General features: G+C 39.0%; 1 pseudogene across 1 annotated transcript in view; it reads right to left on the bottom strand.

Moving 5' to 3' along the window:
• The window catches only part of LOC102810266 (uncharacterized), a 152,724-nt pseudogene extending 148,421 nt beyond the window's left edge, over positions 1 to 4,303 (bottom strand). Inside the window, exon 1 of the transcript XR_014927885.1 lies at positions 4,114 to 4,303. The product of XR_014927885.1 is annotated as an uncharacterized LOC102810266 (transcript). The remainder of the gene's footprint in view (positions 1 to 4,113) is intronic.
• Between the last annotated feature and the right edge of the window lie 21,763 nt (positions 4,304 to 26,066).

The raw sequence follows: 26,066 nt of genomic DNA, 5'->3' as shown, positions 1-26,066 counted from the left end.
GTTCAAGATAGGCAGATTTTAGCTGGGACAGGTAAATGTAGAAATTGCCTGTACCGTGGAATTAAGGCCTGTCCACCTGTTCAAGATAGGCAGATTTTAGCTGGGACAGGTAAATGTGGAAATGGTCTGTCCCTGTGGAATTAAGGCCTGTCAACCTGTTCAAGATGGGCAGATTTTAGCCAGGACAGACAAAAGTAGAAACTGCCTGTGGATTGAAATATGACCTATTTTGATCTTTAAAAAACCTCTGTTATTTATGTAATCACATTTATTATGGTTGGGAGGAGGGTAGGGGGATTATTCAAGGTGACGAAAGTTCACTGGAGGTTAAAGTTATTCATAGTATGGTTTCTATAACAACGCAGTCATGTACTACACAAGTACTGACCACTCTGTTGTTAAGATTCTCAGGCTGCCGTATCAAGATCAGAAAGATAAGGCCTGTGTCAATACTACCAATACTAGTACTCACCAGTTCGTAGAGGTGAACTCTCTTAGCGGTGTCATCGCTAAGAACCAATCACCAAAGAAATTAAAAAACTGTTGTGTCCTGGAAGATTCACTTGATAAAAATAATACTCAAAAATCTTTGAAATCTAGCAAGAGGGGTTGGGTAACTGTGATGTTCAAAATTTTGAAATAAAAATATAGGGTCATCGAACTACGCTTTCCACAAAAGCAACCTAAAAAAATTTATCAAAAACGTGTGTTTTAAATAGTTTACAATTGGTCCCTATGACAGAAAAATTATATTAAATAACATTTTGTTCAGTGACCTATGCTAAAAAAAGTCTATGTAGTATCAAGTGGGCTCCATATGACTGTCACAAAAAATGGAGAATTTTGAATAATTATGTTACTGTAAAATATTTTAGCTGGAATTAATTTCTGCTGACAACAATTTGTTGGGGTTTTGTATGGAATTTATTTTCACTGATTTCTGACAAGTTGAATGTAAAATACAGGAAAAAAGGTATATTCACTGGATTTTATTTTCACTGAATAATTTCTTCAACGAAAATAAAGTATTTTACAGTAAGTTATCCATGGAAAATGACTTGCATGTATGTGAATCAACACTCAACGATTCTTGAATTATTTACTGTGACCAATCTTTTCTGTGTTCTAATTTAATGGTACAGAACTACCTCAAAATCATATATCGTATATATAAATCATATAAATATAATCATATTTTCATATATGTCAAAATTGAATTAATTTTGTAAAAAAAACAAACATTTTCATGATTTCTTGAAAATCAGGAACTTTTTCTCTGAAGGTCATGCAACAGCGAGTGTTAGCGACTTTTGTAGTTACATACTTTATTACGATACACAATTAAGATCGTATTATGAGCGAACTCTGTGAATTCAAAATGCCACAAAATAAACTGAGATGAAATAACCCCAGTTCTTTCCTACTTAAAAATGATTAATTTTCACTGGGTTTAAATTTCGCTTATTTAGCATTTCAGGCATATTTAGTGGGTTTTAAATTCTCGGTTTTATCATTTAGATAATGTGTTCTGTGCTAAATTTTACATATTCACTGGGTTTTAATTTAGCGCATTTTCCAGTCAACGAAATAAGCAAAATTATAACCCAGTGAATAAATAATCCTTTTACAGTAGACTTACACATACATTTGCATTATTATTTCTAGAAATGTCTGTTTTTCTGATTTCTCACAATTTATGAATTTCAACACGATTTCCTTCGGAGGGTGGGTATGCAATTACAAATCTACTTAGTTCCTTATTTGGAGGCATGGTAATGTAATTCCCAGTTCTCGAATCGATAGCGTTTGCGTATTCATCGTTTGTGCGCATATTGCGTGACCTGAGGTAAACCGGAATATTTTGTTTTATTTGCTGTAAATTACACAAATTTTTTTTAGCAATGAATTATTGAATAATGTCCTAAGCTAATTGTTTGACAACTAAATCCCTGCTTTTACCAATCATTTCAACGCCAAACAAAAAGTTTTCGCATATCAAAATCTTTCTATTAGTTAGTTTGACCATTATTTTGATAAGAATTGTCACCTGATTTTTGTTAACATTTTGAAAATGGCCACATTCAAGTTTCTGCATTTCTTCTCTTCGACCACAAACAAACTAATCACACCTTAATTCTATATTTTTTTCGATTTTTTTTTTCGTGTTTTGAAATGACCTCCATCGACTTAAATCAAACTTCTACAACCATGTAACATATTTCAATCACACAATTATCATAATTTTATTAATTTTGCTACGAACAATTAAGCCACCTCCTAAAAAAAATAGTTTTTCATCAAACCACTTGGTCTGATGTTCCTAAGTTATGTTCAACATTTTTTGAGGGATTTTTACTTTGTGAAAATTTCCTAAAATTTATTTTTCTACCTACATAATTAAAAAAAATAATGTTCATAGACTGAACAAGTTAAAGGCTATTTAAAAACGGTATTGTATAATATTTTGATAATTTGGGTTAAAAAAATAAAAATTGAAAATTCGGAAAATGCTTTATACGCTCAAAAAAAATAATATCTTTGTACAAATTACGGACTAATAAAATAGCTGATTACATTTTACATCTCGCCCATGTCTACGAATTTACATTTTTTATTTATTTAAATTAGATCGTAAAATCTGTATTAGAAGCCGCATCCCTAATATAAGTCGCACCCATTCTTTTTGAACAATTGAGAACCATAAATTCACTATTTCTCATATGTGCAGATGCTCTAATAGAAGCTGCATCCCCTCTGTTGCATTGTAACATTTTAATAGAAGCCTTGGCTTTTAATACAGATTTTACAGTATTAAGAAAATAAAAATAGTTGATTACAGCTTACGAAAATACCCTTTGCCGACACTCAAGTTATATTGAAATTTTTTTGACAACACTAGTTTCAATCACTCTTTAAAGTGTAAGATATATTCTCAAAGACGGAGCTATGTCACGATCACCCAAACGTTGCCAGGACCAATCATAAACAATTGACATTAAATATTTTGATTAACACCTCGGTTTTCCCCACGCTAACCAACTTTCCCCCACGCTAAAGAAAAAAATCTCTTGTCTTCTACTGACTTCCTGCTACAGTCCATCTTTCAGAATAAGCTTAGTGTTCTCAGCAGGAATTTAAATACATCGGTGGAATTGTTCCATCAGTTTAGAAAGTATGAGAAAATTACTGTAAAAGGGTTAATTATTCACTGGGTTTTAATTTTGCTTATTTCGCTGACTGCAAAATGTTCTAAAATAAAACCCAGTGAATGTGTAAAATTTAGCATAGAACACATTATCTAAATAATAAAACTGTGAATTTTAAACCCACTGAATATGCCTAAAATGGTAAATCAGTGAAATTTAAACACAGTGAAAATTAGTCATTTTACAGTACCCATCTATGTGGAACTACATGTAAAAGCATGTATTTTGTTTCCCTCATAGTATTTTGCTTATTATGAAAACATATTTTAATTTTATTCTACACTTATAGTCACTTGTTTTTCTTAAAATTGTGTGAGATAATTTATCTCATGAGAGTAAAAACCGAGGGACAAAAAATTAAACCATTGTGTCTGGTGAAAAAACTTGAAGCTCAGAAAAATAAAAACAGGAATCACGTTCAATCATGCTGACCTTGAGGGAGAACTTTGTTTTGTAAATATTACGAGTGACCATGACTTCAATCAGACACCGATCACTCCGCGATAACACTAAATATAGCTTATGTTCTTCTGAAACTTAAACTGTTACGGTGTAAACATGACAATTTACGTTTCCTGCGAAACTCGATCGCCGAAAACAAGTGTTTTTTATCGAGAACGCTTAGCGCCATTGTCGGGTGATATAACTATAAAAACAAAACAGAGAAACTCGACACTACAGGTACATGGTACGTACTTCAGATATGCTACAATCTCGGTACCCAGTATTTTAGTTCTAGCGGGGATCGTGGCCTGGAGGCGATTGTTCCAGTTCGCTGCATCGTAAACAGCACACACGATAACCAACGTCTCGTTGAAAGTGTTAATCGTTTTTTATCATGAATCGCTTAGTGATTTATTGTCATCGATTAACGATTAATTAGCTACGTAAGACCGATAAAACTCACCGTAAATGTGAAACAAAGATTAAACTTTGACTCTGTTGAGCATCACGCCGTAATTTTCACCAGGACCGTTCGAATAAAGCTCAGGAACGCAAGATCTCCAATCTTCTGTCAATTCCCCATGTCCGCCATTTTGCTGACCGAGCTCGCCATCATGCTTGGTCACGTGATAGTTGTTGCCTAGCAGCAGGCGCAGCAGTGAAAACAAAACTTGAATGGCGACAAGTCCTAACTAACGAAAGAGAAAAAACGAAACGTAACTATCAATTAAACGGTATGAAAATACTGAATAAAAAATACCGAACAGCAACTTATAAATGTAGATCAATAAACTCACAGGCTAATGTACCAATGACATACGTGTGAGGTTTGCTGTTGACGGAGAGGGGCGTCCCGGGTTTAATCCCGGCGGACAGTTGATACGTAGCTGGGTAGGGAAGTGCCCTTGAGTGCTCAAAAGTGTGACCATTTTTTTTACCTGGATAGTGGCAAAATCTATACCCATATTTATACTAAAGTACCATTTTTATCATCACTTTTTATTCCAAATAAAACAGTTACCGTATTTGCTCTGTTAGAAGAGCATCACCAATAGAAGCACATGTAAGCCAACAGTTGAATTGTATATTGATTTATTAAAATATGTATTTTGACCATAGAAATACCTCTGTCACTTACATAAGAGCATATTATTAACACAATGTTCAGGTTATTTAAGTTGTTAAATGAGAAACATCAGTTCGCTTTCTCTTTGAAATATTACCGATATTTATACCTACTAGTATCTTGACCACAGAAATAAGACCGATACTTATACCTAAAATCCAAAAAACAAGACCCATTTCAGGGGCACGTCCCCATTAGGCATTACCCCCCCGGGTATAATCCTCATGTTGTTATAAAAACAATGAATTAAAAAAAATGAGCGAAGAAATTAATACCAAGCAAAATAGACTACGCGGATCGTGGGAACTATGTAAAATGTTAAATGTTTTAAGTCGAACTAGGATTCGAATTGAGAACTATTTTCTATTTTCAATTTAATATTTGTTATTTAGCTGGAGAAAATGAAAAAAGTAATTTTTGGGCTGACAATATTTCGAGAAATGAACAATACCGGTACATAAGTCGTCATCAGTGAGTGCGTCAGCTAAAAAAATGTGCACAATTTTCACAATCGATTAAGGCTGTCACGGTACAATAACAAAACACTTAGAAAACAGAAAGTTAAAGCGCGGAATAGTCACGTGTGCAAGTGGTGGACGGACAGCCATAGCGTATCGGAGTTATCCTAAATCAAATCCATGCTCTGATATTATCACCTAGTTTCTTACTTTGGCCAAGGAACATTTAAATGGAGAGAAATTTGCCTTTGTTGTAGTACAATCATTCGGCTTGGATTTGCGTTCCATGGTATTTTTCAGTACACATTGTGTTGGGTTCTGAACTACCTGGACCAATGTTTTCCATGGTAGTTTTCAGTACACATTGTGTTGGGTACTGAACTACCTGGGCTAATGTTTTCCATGGTAGTTTTCAGTACACATTGTGTTTGGTACTAAACTACCTGGACCAATGTTTTCCATGGTATTTTTCAGTACACATTGTGTTGGGTTCTGAACTACCTGGGGTAATGTTTTCCATGGTATTTTTCAGTACACATTGTGTTGGGTTCTGAACTACCTGGGGTAATGTTTTCCATGGTATTTTTCAGTACACATTGTGTTGGGTACTGAACTACCTGGGCCAATGTTTTCCATGGTATTTTTCAGTACACATTGTGTTGGGTTCTGAACTACCTGGGCCAATGTTATCTATGGTATTTTTCAGTACACATTGTGTTGGGTTCTGAACTACCTGGGCCAATGTTTTCCATGGTAGTTTTTAGTACACTTTGTGCTGGGTTCTGAACTACCTGGACCAATGTTTTCCATGGTATTTTCAGTACACATTGTGTTGGGCACTGAACTACCTGGGCCAATGTTTTCCATGGTATTTTTCAGTACACATTGTGTTGGGCACTGAACTACCTGGGCCAATGTTTTCCATGGTATTTTTCAGTACACATTGTGTTGGGCACTGAACTACCTGGGCCAATGTTTTCCATGGTATTTTTTAGTACACTTTGTGTTGAGTACTGAACAACCTGGGCCAATGCTTTCCATGGTATTTGTCAGTACACATTGTGCTGGGTTATGAACTACCTGGGCTAATGTTTTCCATGGTATTTTTCAGTACACATTGTGTTGGGTTCTGAACTACCTGGGGTAATGTTTTCCATGGTATTTTTCAGTACACATTGTGTTGGGTACTGAACTACCTGGGCCAATGTTTTCCATGGTATTTTTCAGTACACATTGTGTTGGGTTCTGAACTACCTGGGCCAATGTTATCTATGGTATTTTTCAGTACACATTGTGTTGGGTTCTGAACTACCTGGGCCAATGTTTTCCATGGTAGTTTTTAGTACACTTTGTGCTGGGTTCTGAACTACCTGGACCAATGTTTTCCATGGTATTTTCAGTACACATTGTGTTGGGCACTGAACTACCTGGGCCAATGTTTTCCATGGTATTTTTCAGTACACATTGTGTTGGGCACTGAACTACCTGGGCCAATGTTTTCCATGGTATTTTTCAGTACACATTGTGTTGGGCACTGAACTACCTGGGCCAATGTTTTCCATGGTATTTTTTAGTACACTTTGTGTTGAGTACTGAACAACCTGGGCCAATGCTTTCCATGGTATTTGTCAGTACACATTGTGCTGGGTTCTGAACTACCTGGGCTAATGTTTTCCATGGTATTTTTCAGTACACATTGTGTTGGGTTCTGAACTACCTGGGGTAATGTTTTCCATGGTATTTTTCAGTACACATTGTGTTGGGTACTGAACTACCTGGGCCAATGTTTTCCATGGTATTTTTCAGTACACATTGTGTTGGGTTCTGAACTACCTGGGCCAATGTTATCTATGGTATTTTTCAGTACACATTGTGTTGGGTTCTGAACTACCTGGGCCAATGTTTTCCATGGTAGTTTTTAGTACACTTTGTGCTGGGTTCTGAACTACCTGGACCAATGTTTTCCATGGTATTTTCAGTACACATTGTGTTGGGCACTGAACTACCTGGGCCAATGTTTTCCATGGTATTTTTCAGTACACATTGTGTTGGGCACTGAACTACCTGGGCCAATGTTTTCCATGGTATTTTTCAGTACACATTGTGTTGGGCACTGAACTACCTGGGCCAATGTTTTCCATGGTATTTTTTAGTACACTTTGTGTTGAGTACTGAACAACCTGGGCCAATGCTTTCCATGGTATTTGTCAGTACACATTGTGCTGGGTTCTGAACTACCTGGGCTAATGTTTTCCATGGTATTTTTCAGTACACATTGTGTTGGGTTCTGAACTACCTGGGGTAATGTTTTCCATGGTATTTTTCAGTACACATTGTGTTGGGTACTGAACTACCTGGGCCAATGTTTTCCATGGTATTTTTCAGTACACATTGTGTTGGGTTCTGAACTACCTGGGCCAATGTTATCTATGGTATTTTTCAGTACACATTGTGTTGGGTTCTGAACTACCTGGGCCAATGTTTTCCATGGTAGTTTTTAGTACACTTTGTGCTGGGTTCTGAACTACCTGGACCAATGTTTTCCATGGTATTTTCAGTACACATTGTGTTGGGCACTGAACTACCTGGGCCAATGTTTTCCATGGTATTTTTCAGTACACATTGTGTTGGGCACTGAACTACCTGGGCCAATGTTTTCCATGGTATTTTTCAGTACACATTGTGTTGGGCACTGAACTACCTGGGCCAATGTTTTCCATGGTATTTTTTAGTACACTTTGTGTTGAGTACTGAACAACCTGGGCCAATGCTTTCCATGGTATTTGTCAGTACACATTGTGCTGGGTTCTGAACTACCTGGGCTAATGTTTTCCATGGTATTTTTCAGTACACATTGTGTTGGGCACTGAACTACCTGGGCCAATGTTTTCCATGGTATTTTTCAGTACACATTGTGTTTGGTGCTGAACTACCTGGGCTAATGTTTTCCATGGTATTTTTCAGTACACATTGTGTTGGGCACTGAACTACCTGGGCCAATGTTTTCCATGGTATTTTTTAGTACACTTTGTGTTGAGTACTGAACAACCTGGGCCAATGCTTTCCATGGTATTTGTCAGTACACATTGTGCTGGGTTCTGAACTACCTGGGCTAATGTTTTCCATGGTATTTTTCAGTACACATTGTGTTGGGCACTGAACTACCTGGGCCAATAATTTTTAAACTCATAGTTGCTGTCGACATAGGAAGTAAAGTAAGCAAATAACACCGAATAAACGGCAAGGTAAAGACTATGTCTAATTATAGTAAATACGTACTGCGTGCGTGACTCGAACCGGCGCTCGCGTACGGCACCTAATCGCCTAGCTTCACGCCACTACACGTCTTCCCCTCGGCCACCGGGCATCCCCAAAAAAGGATGCTTAATAACCAAGCTTATTACGTGCAGAGAACGTGAAACCCGTCCACGCGATACGCGCCACACAGCATGGCCAGAATGCGGCAAAGGCCTTCAGATCTGGCTGTAGTAGGATGGTGAAAGTAATGGTACAGCATTTTAACAGTGAATAAGTACTGAGAAATAATTTTTAAACTCATAGTTGCTGTCGACATAGGAAGTAAAGTAAGCAAATAACACCGAATAAACGGCAAGGTAAAGACTATGTCTAATTATAGTAAATACGTACTGCGTGCGTGACTCGAACCGGCGCTCGCGTACGGCACCTAATCGCCTAGCTTCACGCCACTACACGTCTTCCCCTCGGCCACCGGGCATCCCCAAAAAAGGATGCTTAATAACCAAGCTTATTACGTGCAGAGAACGTGAAACCCGTCCACGCGATACGCGCCACACAGCATGGCCAGAATGTGTGGCGCGTATCGCGTGGACGGGTTTCACGTTCTCTGCACGTAATAAGCTTGGTTATTAAGCATCCTTTTTTGGGGATGCCCGGTGGCCGAGGGGAAGACGTGTAGTGGCGTGAAGCTAGGCGATTAGGTGCCGTACGCGAGCGCCGGTTCGAGTCACGCACGCAGTACGTATTTACTATAATTAGACATAGTCTTTACCTTGCCGTTTATTCGGTGTTATTTGCTTACCTGGGCCAATGTTTTCCATGGTATTTTTCAGTACACATTGTGTTGGGCACTGAACTACCTGGGCTAATGTTTTCCATGGTATTTTTCAGTACACATTGTGTTGGGCACTGAACTACCTGGGCCAATGTTTTCCATGGTATTTTTCAGTACACATTGTGGTGGGTGCTGAACTATCTGGGCTAATGTTTTCCATGGTATTTTTCAGTACACATTGTGTTGGGCACTGAACTACCTGGGCCAATGTTTTCCATGGTATTTTTCAGTACACATTGTGTTGGGCACTGAACTACCTGGGCCAATGTTTTCCATGGTATTTTTCAGTACACATTGTGGTGGGTGCTGAACTATCTGGGCTAATGTTTTCCATGGTATTTTTCAGTACACATTGTGTTGGGCACTGAACTACCTGGGCCAATGTTTTCCATGGTATTTTTCAGTACACATTGTGGTGGGTGCTGAACTATCTGGGCTAATGTTTTCCATGGTATTTTTCAGTACACATTGTGTTGGGCACTGAACTACCTGGGCCAATGTTTTCCATGGTATTTTTCAGTACACATTGTGGTGGGTGCTGAACTATCTGGGCTAATGTTTTCCATGGTATTTTTCAGTACACATTGTGTTGGGCACTGAACTACCTGGGCCAATGTTTTCCATGGTATTTTTCAGTACACATTGTGGTGGGTGCTGAACTATCTGGGCTAATGTTTTCCATGGTATTTTTCAGTACACATTGTGGTGGGTTCTGAACTACCTGGGCTAATGTTTTCCATGGTATTTTTCAGTACACATTGTGGTGGGTTCTGAACTACCTGGGCTAATGTTTTCCATGGTATTTTTCAGTACACATTGTGTTGGGTTCTGAACTACCTGGGCTAATGTTTTCCATGGTATTTTTCAGTACACATTGTGTTGGGCACTGAACTACCTGGACCAATGTTTTCCATGGTATTTGTCAGTACACATTGTGCTGGGTTCTTAACTACCTGAGTTAATGTTTTCCATGGTATTTTTCAGTACACATTGTGTTGAGCACCGAACAACCTGGGACAATATTTTCCATGGCATTTTTACTACACATTATTTTTGGGTACTGAACTACCTGGGCCAATGTTTTCCATTGTATTTTTCAGTAAACTTTGTGTTGAGTACTGAACAACCTGGGCCAATGCTTTCCATGGTATTTTTCAGTACACATTGTGCTGGGTTCTGAACTACCTGGGCCAATGTTTTCCATGGTATTTTTCAGTACACATTGTGTTGGGTACCGAACAACCTGCGCCAATATTTTCCATGGCATTTTTAGTACACATTGTGTTGGATACTGAACTACCTGGGCCAATGTTTTCCATGGTATTTTCCAGTACACATTGTGTTGGGTACTGAACTACCTGGGCCAATGTTTTCCATGGTATTTTTTAGTACACATTGTGTTGGGCACTGAACTACCTGGGCCAATGTTTTCCATGGTATTTTTCAGTACACATTGTGTTGGGCACTGAACTACCTGGGCCAATGTTTTCCATGGTATTTTTCAGTACACATTGTGGTGGGTGCTGAACTATCTGGGCTAATGTTTTCCATGGTATTTTTCAGTACACATTGTGTTGGGCACTGAACTACCTGGGCCAATGTTTTCCATGGTATTTTTCAGTACACATTGTGGTGGGTGCTGAACTATCTGGGCTAATGTTTTCCATGGTATTTTTCAGTACACATTGTGGTGGGTTCTGAACTACCTGGGCTAATGTTTTCCATGGTATTTTTCAGTACACATTGTGGTGGGTTCTGAACTACCTGGGCTAATGTTTTCCATGGTATTTTTCAGTACACATTGTGTTGGGTTCTGAACTACCTGGGCTAATGTTTTCCATGGTATTTTTCAGTACACATTGTGTTGGGCACTGAACTACCTGGACCAATGTTTTCCATGGTATTTTTCAGTACACATTGTGTTGGGTACTGAACTACCTGGGCTAATGTTTTCCATGGTATTTTTCAGTACACATTGTGGTGGGTTCTGAACTACCTGGGCTAATGTTTTCCATGGTATTTTTCAGTACACATTGTGTTGGGCACTGAACTACCTGGGCCAATGTTTTCCATGGTATTTTTCAGTACACATTGTGGTGGGTGCTGAACTATCTGGGCTAATGTTTTCCATGGTATTTTTCAGTACACATTGTGTTGGGCACTGAACTACCTGGGCCAATGTTTTCCATGGTATTTTTCAGTACACATTGTGTTGGGCACTGAACTACCTGGGCCAATGTTTTCCATGGTATTTTTCAGTACACATTGTGGTGGGTGCTGAACTATCTGGGCTAATGTTTTCCATGGTATTTTTCAGTACACATTGTGTTGGGCACTGAACTACCTGGGCCAATGTTTTCCATGGTATTTTTCAGTACACATTGTGGTGGGTGCTGAACTATCTGGGCTAATGTTTTCCATGGTATTTTTCAGTACACATTGTGGTGGGTGCTGAACTATCTGGGCTAATGTTTTCCATGGTATTTTTCAGTACACATTGTGTTGGGCACTGAACTACCTGGGCCAATGTTTTCCATGGTATTTTTCAGTACACATTGTGGTGGGTGCTGAACTATCTGGGCTAATGTTTTCCATGGTATTTTTCAGTACACATTGTGTTGGGCACTGAACTACCTGGGCCAATGTTTTCCATGGTATTTTTCAGTACACATTGTGGTGGGTGCTGAACTATCTGGGCTAATGTTTTCCATGGTATTTTTCAGTACACATTGTGTTGGGCACTGAACTACCTGGGCCAATGTTTTCCATGGTATTTTTCAGTACACATTGTGGTGGGTGCTGAACTATCTGGGCTAATGTTTTCCATGGTATTTTTCAGTACACATTGTGGTGGGTTCTGAACTACCTGGGCTAATGTTTTCCATGGTATTTTTCAGTACACATTGTGGTGGGTTCTGAACTACCTGGGCTAATGTTTTCCATGGTATTTTTCAGTACACATTGTGTTGGGTTCTGAACTACCTGGGCTAATGTTTTCCATGGTATTTTTCAGTACACATTGTGTTGGGTTCTGAACTACCTGGGCTAATGTTTTCCATGGTATTTTTCAGTACACATTGTGTTGGGTTCTGAACTACCTGGGCTAATGTTTTCCATGGTATTTTTCAGTACACATTGTGTTGGGCACTGAACTACCTGGGCTAATGTTTTCCATGGTATTTTTCAGTACACATTGTGTTGGGTTCTGAACTACCTGAGTTAATGTTTTCCATGGTATTTTTCAGTACACATTGTGTTGGGCACTGAACTACCTGGGCTAATGTTTTCCATGGTATTTTTCAGTACACATTGTGTTGGGCACTGAACTACCTGGGCTAATGTTTTCCATGGTATTTTTTCAGTACACATTGTGTTGGGCACTGAACTACCTGGGCTAATGTTTTCCATGGTATTTTTCAGTACACATTGTGTTGGGTTCTGAACTACCTGGGCTAATGTTTTCCATGGTATTTTTCAGTACACATTGTGTTGGGTTCTGAACTACCTGGGCTAATGTTTTCCATGGTATTTTTCAGTACACATTGTGTTGGGTTCTGAACTACCTGGGCTAATGTTTTCCATGGTATTTTTCAGTACACATTGTGTTGGGCACTGAACTACCTGGGCTAATGTTTTCCATGGTATTTTTCAGTACACATTGTGTTGGGTTCTGAACTACCTGGGCTAATGTTTTCCATGGTATTTTTCAGTACACATTGTGTTGGGCACTGAACTACCTGGGCTAATGTTTTCCATGGTATTTTTCAGTACACATTGTGTTGGGTTCTGAACTACCTGAGTTAATGTTTTCCATGGTATTTTTCAGTACACATTGTGTTGAGCACCGAACAACCTGGGACAATATTTTCCATGGCATTTTTACTACACATTATTTTTGGGTACTGAACTACCTGGGCCAATGTTTTCCATTGTATTTTTCAGTAAACTTTGTGTTGAGTACTGAACAACCTGGGCCAATGCTTTCCATGGTATTTTTCAGTACACATTGTGCTGGGTTCTGAACTACCTGGGCCAATGTTTTCCATGGTATTTTTCAGTACACATTGTGTTGGGTACCGAACAACCTGCGCCAATATTTTCCATGGCATTTTTAGTACACATTGTGTTGGATACTGAACTACCTGGGCCAATGTTTTCCATGGTATTTTCCAGTACACATTGTGTTGGGTACTGAACTACCTGGGCCAATGTTTTCCATGGTATTTTTTAGTACACATTGTGTTGGGCACTGAACTACCTGGGCCAATGTTTTCCATGGTATTTTTCAGTACACATTGTGTTGGGCACTGAACTACCTGGGCCAATGTTTTCCATGGTATTTTTCAGTACACATTGTGGTGGGTGCTGAACTATCTGGGCTAATGTTTTCCATGGTATTTTTCAGTACACATTGTGTTGGGCACTGAACTACCTGGGCCAATGTTTTCCATGGTATTTTTCAGTACACATTGTGGTGGGTGCTGAACTATCTGGGCTAATGTTTTCCATGGTATTTTTCAGTACACATTGTGGTGGGTTCTGAACTACCTGGGCTAATGTTTTCCATGGTATTTTTCAGTACACATTGTGGTGGGTTCTGAACTACCTGGGCTAATGTTTTCCATGGTATTTTTCAGTACACATTGTGTTGGGTTCTGAACTACCTGGGCTAATGTTTTCCATGGTATTTTTCAGTACACATTGTGTTGGGCACTGAACTACCTGGACCAATGTTTTCCATGGTATTTTTCAGTACACATTGTGTTGGGTACTGAACTACCTGGGCTAATGTTTTCCATGGTATTTTTCAGTACACATTGTGGTGGGTTCTGAACTACCTGGGCTAATGTTTTCCATGGTATTTTTCAGTACACATTGTGTTGGGTTCTGAACTACCTGGACCAATGTTTTCCATGGTAGTTTTCAGTACACATTGTGTCGAGTACTGAACAACCTGGGGTAATGTTTTCAATGGTATTTTTCAGTACACATTGTGTTGGGTTCTGAACAATCTGTGCCAATATTTTCCATGGCATTTTTAGTACACATTGTGTTGGATACTGAACTACCTGGGCCAATGTTTTCCATGGTATTTTCCAGTACACATTGTGTTGGGTACTGAACTACCTGGGCCAATGTTTTCCATGGTATTTTTCAGTACACATTGTGTTGGGTACTAAACAACCTGGGCCAATGTTTTTCATGGTATTTTTTAGTACACATTGTGTTGGGTACCGAACAACCTGCGCCAATATTTTCCATGGCATTTTTAGTACACATTGTGTTGGATACTGAACTACCTGGGCCAATGTTTTCCATGGCATTTTTACTACACATTATTTTTGGGTACTGAACTACCTGGGCCAATGTTTTCCATTGTATTTTTCAGTAAACTTTGTGTTGAGTACTGAACTACCTGGGCCAATGTTTTCCATGGTATTTTTCAGTACACATTGTGTTGGGTACCGAACAACCTGCGCCAATATTTTCCATGGCATTTTTAGTACACATTGTGTTGGATACTGAACTACCTGGGCCAATGTTTTCCATGGTATTTTCCAGTACACATTGTGTTGGGTACTGAACTACCTGGGCCAATGTTTTCCATGGTATTTTTCAGTACACATTGTGTTGGGTACTAAACAACCTGGGCCAATGTTTTTCATGGTATTTTTTAGTACACATTGTGTTGGGTACTGAACTACGTGGGCTAATGTTTTCCATGGTATTTTTCAGTACACACTGTGTTGGGTACTGAACAATCTGTGCCAATATTTTCCATGGCATTTTTAGTACACATTGTGTTGGGTACTGAACAACTTGGACCAATGTTTTCCATGGTAGTTTTCAGTACACATTGTGTTGAGTACTGAACAACTTGGACCAATGTTTTCCATGGTATTTTCAGTACACATTGTGTTGCGTACTGAACTACCTGGGCCAATGTTTTCCATGGTAGTTTTTAGTACACTTTGTGCTGGGTTCTGAACTACCTGGGCTAATGTTTTCCATGGTATTTTCAGTACACATTGTGTTGCGTACTGAACTACCTGGGCCAATGTTTTCCATGGTATTTTCAGTACACATTGTGTTGGGTACTGAACTACCTGGGCCAATGTTTTCCATTGTATTTTTCAGTACACATTGTATTGGGTACTGAACAACCTGGACCAATGTTTTCCATGGTATTTTTCAGTACACATTGTGGTGGGTTCTGAACTACCTGGGCCAATGTTTTCCATGGTAGTTTTTTGTACACAATGTGTTGAGTACTGAACTATCTGGGCCAATATTTTCCAAGTTACTTTTCAGTACACATTGTGTTGGGCACTGAACTACCTTGGCCAATGTTTTCCACAATATTTTTCCATGGTTTTTTTCAGTACACATTGTCTTGTGTGCTGAACTATCTGGGCCAATGCTTTCCATGGTATTTTCAGTACACATTGTGTTGAGTTCTGAACTACTTGGACCAATGTTTTCCATGGTAGTTTTCAGTACACATTGTGTCGAGTACTGAACAACCTGGGGTAATGTTTTCAATGGTATTTGTCAGTACACATTGTGAAGGGTACTGCGCTACCTGGGTCAATGTTTTCCATGGTATTTTCAGTACACATTGTGTTGCGTACTGAACTACCTGGGCCAATGTTTTCCATTGTATTTTTCAGTACACATTGTATTGGGTACTGAACAACCTGGACCAATGTTTTCCATGGTATTTTTCAGTACACATTGTGGTGGGTTCTTAACTACCTGGGTTAATGTTTTCCATGGTATTTTTCAGTACACATTGTGTTGAGCACCGAACAACCTGGGACAATATTTTCCATGGCATTTTTACTACACATTTTTTTTGGGTACTGAACTACCTGGGCCAATGTTTTCCATTGTATTTTTCAGTAAACTTTGTGTTGAGTACTGAACAACCTGGGCCAATGCTTTCCATGGTATTTTTCAGTACACATTGTGCTGGGTTCTGAACTACCTGGGCCAATGTTTTCCATGGTATTTTTCAGTACACATTGTGTTGGGTACCGAACAACCTGCGCCAATATTTTCCATGGCATTTTTAGTACACATTGTGTTGGATACTGAACTACCTGGGCCAATGTTTTCCATGGTATTTTCCAGTACACATTGTGTTGGGTACTGAACTACCTGGGCCAATGTTTTCCATGGTATTTTTCAGTACACATTGTGTTGGGTACTAAACAACCTGGGCCAATGTTTTTCATGGTATTTTTTAGTACACATTGTGTTGGGTACTGAACTACGTGGGCTAATGTTTTCCATGGTATTTTTCAGTACACATTGTGTTGGGTACTGAACTACCTGGGCTAATGTTTTCCATGGTATTTTTCAGTACACATTGTGTTGGGTACTGAACTACCTGGGCCAATGTTTTCCATGGTATTTTCCAGTACACATTGTGTTGGGTACTGAACTACCTGGGCCAATGTTTTCCATGGTATTTTTCAGTACACATTGTGTTGGGTACTAAACAACCTGGGCCAATGTTTTTCATGGTATTTTTTAGTACACATTGTGTTGGGTACTGAACTACGTGGGCTAATGTTTTCCATGGTATTTTTCAGTACACATTGTGTTGGGTACTGAACTACCTGGGCTAATGTTTTCCATGGTAGTTTTCAGTACACATTGTGTTGGATACTGAACTACCTGGGCTAATGTTTTCCATGGTAGTTTTCAGTACACATTGTGTTTGGTACTAAACTACCTGGGCAAATGTTTTCCGTGGTATTTTTCAGTACACATTGTGTTGGGTACTGAACTACCTGGGCTAATGTTTTCCATGGTATTTTTCAGTACACATTGTGTTGGGTACTGAACCACCTGGGCTAATGTTTTCCATGGTAGTTTTCAGTACACATTGTGTTGGATACTGAACTACCTGGGATAATGTTTTCCATGGTAGTTTTCAGTACACATTGTGTTTGGTACTAAACTACCTGGGCAAATGTTTTCCGTGGTAGTTTTCAGTACACATTGTGTAGGATACTGAACTACCTGGGCCAATGCTTTCCATGGTATTTTTCAGTACACATTGTGTTGGATACTGAACTACATGGGCAAATGTTTTCCATGGTATTTTTCAGTACACATTGTGTTGGGTACTGAACTACCTGGGCGAATGTTTTCCGTGGTAGTTTTCAGTACACATTGTGTAGGATACTGAACTACCTGGGCCAATGCTTTCCATGGTATTTTTCAGTACACATTGTGTTGGATACTGAACTACATGGGCAAATGTTTTCCATGGTATTTTTCAGTACACATTGTGTTGGGTACTGAACTACCTGGGCGAATGTTTTCCGTGGTAGTTTTCAGTACACATTGTGTAGGATACTGAACTACCTGGGCCAATGCTTTCCATGGTATTTTTCAGTACACATTGTGTTGGATACTGAACTACCTGGGCAAATGTTTTCCGTGGTAGTTTTCAGTACACATTGTGTAGGATACTGAACTACCTGGGCCAATGCTTTCCATGGTATTTTTCAGTACACATTGTGTTGGATACTGAACTACATGGGCAAATGTTTTCCATGGTATTTTTCAGTACACATTGTGTTGGGTACTGAACTACCTGGGCGAATGTTTTCCGTGGTAGTTTTCAGTACACATTGTGTAGGATACTGAACTACCTGGGCCAATGTTTTCCATGGTATTTTTCAGTACACATTGTGTTGGGTTCTTAACTACCTGGGCCAATGCTTTCCATGGTATTTTTCAGTACACATTGTGTTGAGCACCGAACAACCTGGGACAATATTTTCCATGGCATATTTACTACACATTATTTTTGGGTACTGAACTACCTGGGCCAATGTTTTCCATTGTATTTTTCAGTAAACTTTGTGTTGAGTACTGAACAACCTGGGCCAATGCTTTCCATGGTATTTTTCAGTACACATTGTGCTGGGTTCTGAACTACCTGGGCCAATGTTTTCCATGGTATTTTTCAGTACATATTGTGTTGGGTACCGAACAACCTGTGCCAATATTTTCCATGGCATTTTTAGTACACATTGTGTAGGATACTGAACTACCTGGGCCAATGTTTTCCATGGTATTTTTTAGTACACATTGTGTTGGGTACTGAACTACCTGGGCTAATGTTTTCCATGATATTTTTCAGTACACATTGTGTTGGGTACTGAACTACCTGGGCTAATGTTTTCCATGGTAGTTTTCAGTACACATTGTGTTAGATACTGAAATACCCGGGCTAATGTTTTCCATGGTATTTTTCAGTACACATTGTGTTGGGTACTGAACTACCTGGGCTAATGTTTTCCATGGTAGTTTTCAGTACACATTGTGTTGGATACTGAACTACCTGGGCTAATCTTTTCCATGGTAGTTTTCAATACACATTGTGTTTGGTACTAAACTACCTGGGCAAATGTTTTCCGTGGTATTTTTCAGTACACATTGTGTTGGGTACTGAACTACCTGGGCTAATGTTTTCCATGGTATTTTTCAGTACACATTGTGTTGGGTACTGAACTACCTGGGCAAATATTTTCCATGGCATTTTTAGTACACATTGTGTTGGGTACTGAACTACCTGGGCCAATGTTTTCCATGGTATTTTTCAGTACACATTGTGTTGGGTACTAAACAACCTGGGCCAATGTTTTTCATGGTATTTTTTAGTACACATTGTTTTGGGTACTGAACTACCTGGGCTAATGTTTTCCATGGTATTTTTCAGTACACATTGTGTTGGGTACTGAACTACCTGGGCTAATGTTTTCCATGGTAGTTTTCAGTACACATTGTGTTGGACACTGAACTACCTGGGCTAATGTTTTCCATGGTAGTTTTCAGTACACATTGTGTTTGGTACTAAACTACCTGGGCAAATGTTTTCCGTGGTAGTTTTCAGTACACATTGTGTAGGATACTGAACTACCTGGGCCAATGCTTTCCATGGTATTTTTCAGTACACATTGTGTTGGATACTAAACTACCTGGGCGAATGTTTTCCATGGTATTTTTCAGTACACATTGTGTTAGATACTGAAATACCTGGGCTAATGTTTTCCATGGTATTTTTCAGTACACATTGTGTTGGGTACTGAACTACCTGGGCTAATGTTTTCCATGATAGTTTTCAGTACACATAGTGTTGGATACTGAACTACCTGGGCTAATGTTTTCCATGGTAGTTTTCAGTACACATTGTGTTTGGTCCTAAACTACCTGGGCAAATGTTTTCCGTGGTAGTTTTCAGTACACATTGTGTAGGATACTGAACTACCTGGGCCAATGCTTTCCATGGTATTTTTCAGTACACATTGTGTTGGATACTGAACTATCTGGGCCAATGCTTTCCATGGTATTTTTCAGTACACATTGTGTTGGATACTGAACTACCTGGGCTAATGTTTTCCATGGTATTTTTCAGTACACATTGTAATGGGTACTGAACAACTTGGACCAACGTTTTCCATGGTAGTTTTCAGTACACATTGTGTTGAGTACTGAACAACCTGGGGTAATGTTTTCAATGGTATTTTTCAGTACACATTGTGCTGGGTTCTGAACTACCTGGGTCAATGTTTTTCATGGTATTTTTCAGTACACATTGTGTTGAGCACCGAACAACCTGGGCCAATATTTTCCAGGGCATTTTTACTACACATTATTTTTGGGTACTGAACTACATGGGCCAATGTTTTCCATTGTATTTTTCAGTAAACATTGTGTTGAATACTGAACAACCTGGGCCAATGCTTTCCATGGTACTTTTCAGTACACATAGAGCTGGGTTCTGAACTACCTGGGCCAATGTTTTTCATGGTATGTTTCAGTACACATTGTGTTGGGTACTGAACAATCTGTGCCAATATTTTCCATGGCATTTTTAGTACACATTGTGTTGGGTACTGAACTACATGGGCCAATGTTTTCCATGGTAATTTACAGTACACATTGTGTTGGGTACTGAACTACATGGGCCAATGTTTTCCATGGTAATTTACAGTACACATTGTGTTGGGTACTGAACTACATGGGCCAATGTTTTCCATGGTAATTTACAGTACACATTGTGTTGGGTACTGAACTACATGGGCCAATGTTTTCCATGGTAATTTACAGTACACATTGTGGTGGGTTCTGAACTACCTGGGCCAATGTTTTCCATGGTAGTTTTTTGTACACAATGTGTTGGGTACTGAACTATCTGGGCCAATATTTTCCAAGTTAGTTTTCAGTACACATTGTGTTGGGCACTGAACTAACTTGGCCAATGTTTTCCATAATATTTTTCCATGGTTTTTTTCAGTACACATTGTCTTGTGTGCTGGACTATCTGGGCCAATGCTTTCCATGGTATTTTCAGTACACATTGTGTTGGGTTCTGAACTACTTGGACCAATGTTTTCCATGGTATTTTTCAGTACACATTGTGTTGGGTACCGAACAACCTGTGCCAATATTTTCCATGGCATTTTTAGTACACATTGTGTTGGATACTGAACTACCTGGGCCAATGTTTTCCATGGTATTTTCCAGTACACATTGTGTTGGGTACTGAACTACCTGGGCCAATGTTTTCCATGGTATTTTTCAGTACACATTGTGTTGGGTACTAAACAACCTGGGCCAATGTTTTTCATGGTATTTTTTAGTACACATTGTGTTGGGTACTGAACTACCTGGGCTAATGTTTTCCATGGTATTATTCAGTACACATTGTGTTGGGTACTGAACTACCTAGGCTAATGTTTTCCATGGTATTTTTCAGTACACATTGTGTTGGGTACTGAACTACCTGGGCTAATGTTTTCCATGGTATTTTTCAGTACACATTGTGTTGGGTACTGAACTACCTGGGCCAATGTTTTCCATGGTATTTTTTAGTACACATTGTGTTGGGTACTGAACTACCTGGGCTAATGTTTTCCAAGGTAGTTTTCAGTACACATTGTGTTAGATACTGAAATACCTGGGCGAATGTTTTCCATGGTAGTTTTCAGTACACATTGTGTTAGATACTGAAATACCTGGGCCAATGTTTTCCATGGTATTTTTCAGTACACATTGTGTTGGATACTGAAATACCTGGGCCAATGTTTTCCATGGTATTTTTCAGTACACATTGTGTTGGATACTGAAATACCTGGGCCAATGTTTTCCATGGTATTTTTCAGTACACATTGTGTTGGATACTGAAATACCTGGGCGAATGTTTTCCAAGGTAGTTTTCAGTACACATTGTGTTAGATACTGAAATACCTGGGCCAATGTTTTCCATGGTATTTTTCAGTACACATTGTGTTGGATACTGAAATACCTGGACCAATGTTTTCCATGGTATTTTTCAGTACACATTGTGTTGGATACTGAAATACCTGAGCGAATGTTTTCCATGGTAGTTTTCAGCACACATTGTGTTAGATACTGAAATACCTGGGCGAATGTTTTCCATGGTATTTTTCAGTACACATTGTGTTGGATACTGAAATACCTGGGCGAATGTTTTCCATGGTAGTTTTCAGTACACATTGTGTTAGATACTGAAATACCTGGGCCAATGTTTTCCATGGTATTTTTCAGTACACATTGTGTTGGATACTGAAATACCTGGGCCAATGTTTTCCATGGTATTTTTCAGTACACATTGTGTTGGATACTGAAATACCTGGGCGAATGTTTTCCATGGTAGTTTTCAGTACACATTGTGTTAGATACTGAAATACCTGGGCCAATGTTTTCCATGGTATTTTTCAGTACACATTGTGTTGGATACTGAAATACCTGGGCGAATGTTTTCCATGGTAGTTTTCAGTACACATTGTGTTAGATACTGAAATACCTGGGCCAATGTTTTCCATGGTATTTTTCAGTACACATTGTGTTGGATACTGAAATACCTGGGCCAATGTTTTCCATGGTATTTTTCAGTACACATTGTGTTGGATACTGAAATACCTGGGCCAATGTTTTCCATGGTATTTTTCAGTACACATTGTGTTGGATACTGAAATACCTGGGCCAATGTTTTCCATGGTATTTTTCAGTACACATTGTGTTGGATACTGAAATACCTGGGCCAATGTTTTCCATGGTATTTTTCAGTACACATTGTGTTGGATACTGAAATACCTGGGCCAATGTTTTCCATGGTATTTTTCAGTACACATTGTGTTGGATACTGAAATACCTGGGCGAATGTTTTCCATGGTATTTTTCAGTACACATTGTGTTGGATACTTAACTACCTGGGCCAATGCTTTCCATGGTATTTTTCAGTACACATTGTGTTGGATACTGAAATACCTGGGCCAATGTTTTCCATGGTAGTTTTCAGTACACATTGTGTTAGATACTGAAATACCTGGGTCAATATTTTCCATGGTATATTTCAGTACACATTGTGTTGGGTACTAAACTACCTGGGCTAATGTTTTCCATGGTATTTTTCAGTACACATTGTGTTGGGTACTGAACTACCTGGGCTAATGTTTTCCATGGTATATTTCAGTACACATTGTGTTGGGTACTGAACTACCTGGGCTAATGTTTTCCATGGTATTTTTCAGTACACATTGTGTTGGGTACTGAACTACCTGGGCTAATGTTTTCCATGGTATTTTTCAGTACACATTGTGTTGGGTACTTAACTACCTGGGCTAATGTTTTCCATGGTATTTTTCAGTACACATTGTGTTGGGTACTGAACTACATGGGCTAATGTTTTCCATGGTAGATTTCAGTACACATTGTGTTGGATTCTGAACTACCGGGGCTAATGTTTTCCATGGTATTTTTCAGTACACATTGTGTTGGGTACTGAACTACCTGGGCTAATGTTTTCCATGGTATTTTTCAGTACACATTGTGTTGGATACTGAAATACCTGGGCTAATGTTTTCCATGGTATTTTTCAGTACACATTGTGTTGGATACTGAACTACCTGGGCCAATGTTTTCCATGGTATTTTTCAGTACACATTGTGTTGGATACTGAAATACCTGGGCCAATGTTTTCCATGGTATTTTTCAGTACACATTGTGTTGGATACTGAAATACCTGGGCGAATGTTTTCCATGGTAGTTTTCAGCACACATTGTGTTAGATACTGAAATACCTGGGCGAATGTTTTCCATGGTATTTTTCAGTACACATTGTGTTGGATACTGAAATACCTGGGCGAATGTTTTCCATGGTAGTTTTCAGTACACATTGTGTTAGATACTGAAATACCTGGGCCAATGTTTTCCATGGTATTTTTCAGTACACATTGTGTTGGATACTGAAATACCTGGGCCAATGTTTTCCATGGTATTTTTCAGTACACATTGTGTTGGATACTGAAATACCTGGGCGAATGTTTTCCATGGTAGTTTTCAGTACACATTGTGTTAGATACTGAAATACCTGGGCCAATGTTTTCCATGGTATTTTTCAGTACACATTGTGTTGGATACTGAAATACCTGGGCGAATGTTTTCCATGGTAGTTTTCAGTACACATTGTGTTAGATACTGAAATACCTGGGCCAATGTTTTCCATGGTATTTTTCAGTACACATTGTGTTGGATACTGAAATACCTGGGCCAATGTTTTCCATGGTATTTTTCAGTACACATTGTGTTGGATACTGAAATACCTGGGCCAATGTTTTCCATGGTATTTTTCAGTACACATTGTGTTGGATACTGAAATACCTGGGCCAATGTTTTCCATGGTATTTTTCAGTACACATTGTGTTGGATACTGAAATACCTGGGCCAATGTTTTCCATGGTATTTTTCAGTACACATTGTGTTGGATACTGAAATACCTGGGCCAATGTTTTCCATGGTATTTTTCAGTACACATTGTGTTGGATACTGAAATACCTGGGCGAATGTTTTCCATGGTATTTTTCAGTACACATTGTGTTGGATACTTAACTACCTGGGCCAATGCTTTCCATGGTATTTTTCAGTACACATTGTGTTGGATACTGAAATACCTGGGCCAATGTTTTCCATGGTAGTTTTCAGTACACATTGTGTTAGATACTGAAATACCTGGGCCAATATTTTCCATGGTATATTTCAGTACACATTGTGTTGGGTACTGAACTACCTGGGCTAATGTTTTCCATGGTATTTTTCAGTACACATTGTGTTGGGTACTGAACTACCTGGGCTAATGTTTTCCATGGTATATTTCAGTACACATTGTGTTGGGTACTGAACTACCTGGGCTAATGTTTTCCATGGTATTTTTCAGTACACATTGTGTTGGGTACTGAACTACCTGGGCTAATGTTTTCCATGGTATTTTTCAGTACACATTGTGTTGGGTACTTAACTACCTGGGCTAATGTTTTCCATGGTATTTTTCAGTACACATTGTGTTGGGTACTGAACTACCTGGGCTAATGTTTTCCATGGTATTTTTCAGTACACATTGTGTTGGATACTGAAATACCTGGGCTAATGTTTTCCATGGTATTTTTCAGTACACATTGTGTTGGATACTGAACTACCTGGGCCAATGCTTTCCATGGTATTTTTCAGTACACATTGTGTTGGATACTGAAATACCTGGGCGAATGTTTTCCATGGTAGTTTTCAGTACACATTGTGTTGGATACTGAACTACCTGGGCCAATGTTTTCCATGGTATTTTTCAGTACACATTGTGTTGGGTTTTGAACAACCTGGGCCAATGTTTTCCATGGTATATTTCAGTACACATTGTGTTGGGTACTAAACAACCTGGGCCAATGTTTTTCATGGTATTTTTTAGTACACATTGTGTTGGGTACTGAACTACCTGGGCTAATGTTTTCCATGGTAGTTTTCAGTACACATTGTGTTAGATACTGAAATACCTGGGCCAATGTTTTCCATGGTATTTTCAGTACACATTGTGTTGGGTACTGAACTACCGGGCCAATATTTTCCATAGTATTTTTTAGTACCCATTGTGTTGGGTACTGAACAACTTGGGGCAATGTTTTCCATGGTATTTTTCGGTACACATTGTGTTGGGTACTGTACTACCTGGACCAATGTTTCTATTGTAGTTTTCAGTACACATTGTGTTGGGTACTGAATTATCTTGGCCAAAGTTGCACATGGTAGTTTTCAGTACACATTGTGTTGGGTGATGAACTACATGGGCCAATGTTTTCCATGGTGTTTTTTTAGTTCACGTTGTGTTGGGTACTGAACTACCTGGGCCAATGTTTTCCATGGTATTTTTCAGTACACATTGTGTTGGGTACTGAACAACCTGGGCCAATGTTTTCTATGGCCTTTTTCAGTAATCATTGTGTTGGGTACTGAACAACCTGGGCCAATGTTTTTCATGGTATTTTTCAGTACACATTGTGTTGGGTACTGAACAACCTGGGCCAATGTTTTCTATGGCCTTTTTCAGTAATCATTGTGTTGGGTACTGAACAACCTGGGCCAATGTTTTTCATGGTATTTTTCAATACACATTGTGTTGGGTTCTGAACTACCTGGGCTAATGTTTTCCATGGTATTTTTCAGTACACATTGTGTTGGGTACTGAACTACCTAGGCCAATGTTTTCCATGGTATTTTTCAGTACACATTGTATTGGGTTCTGAACTACCTGGGCTAATGTTTTCCATGGTATTTTCAGTACATATTGTGTTGGGTACTGAACAACATGGGCCAATGTTTTGCATGGTATTTTTCAGTACACATTGTGTTGGGTACTGAACTACCTG

The sequence above is a fragment of the Saccoglossus kowalevskii genome, chromosome 20 (genome assembly GCF_978046115.1).
Source record: "Saccoglossus kowalevskii chromosome 20, keSacKowa6.1, whole genome shotgun sequence".
Taxonomy (NCBI): Eukaryota; Metazoa; Hemichordata; class Enteropneusta; family Harrimaniidae; genus Saccoglossus; species Saccoglossus kowalevskii.
The sequence above is the reverse complement of the archived record's forward strand: the minus strand, read 5'-3'. Positions and strand labels throughout refer to the sequence as shown.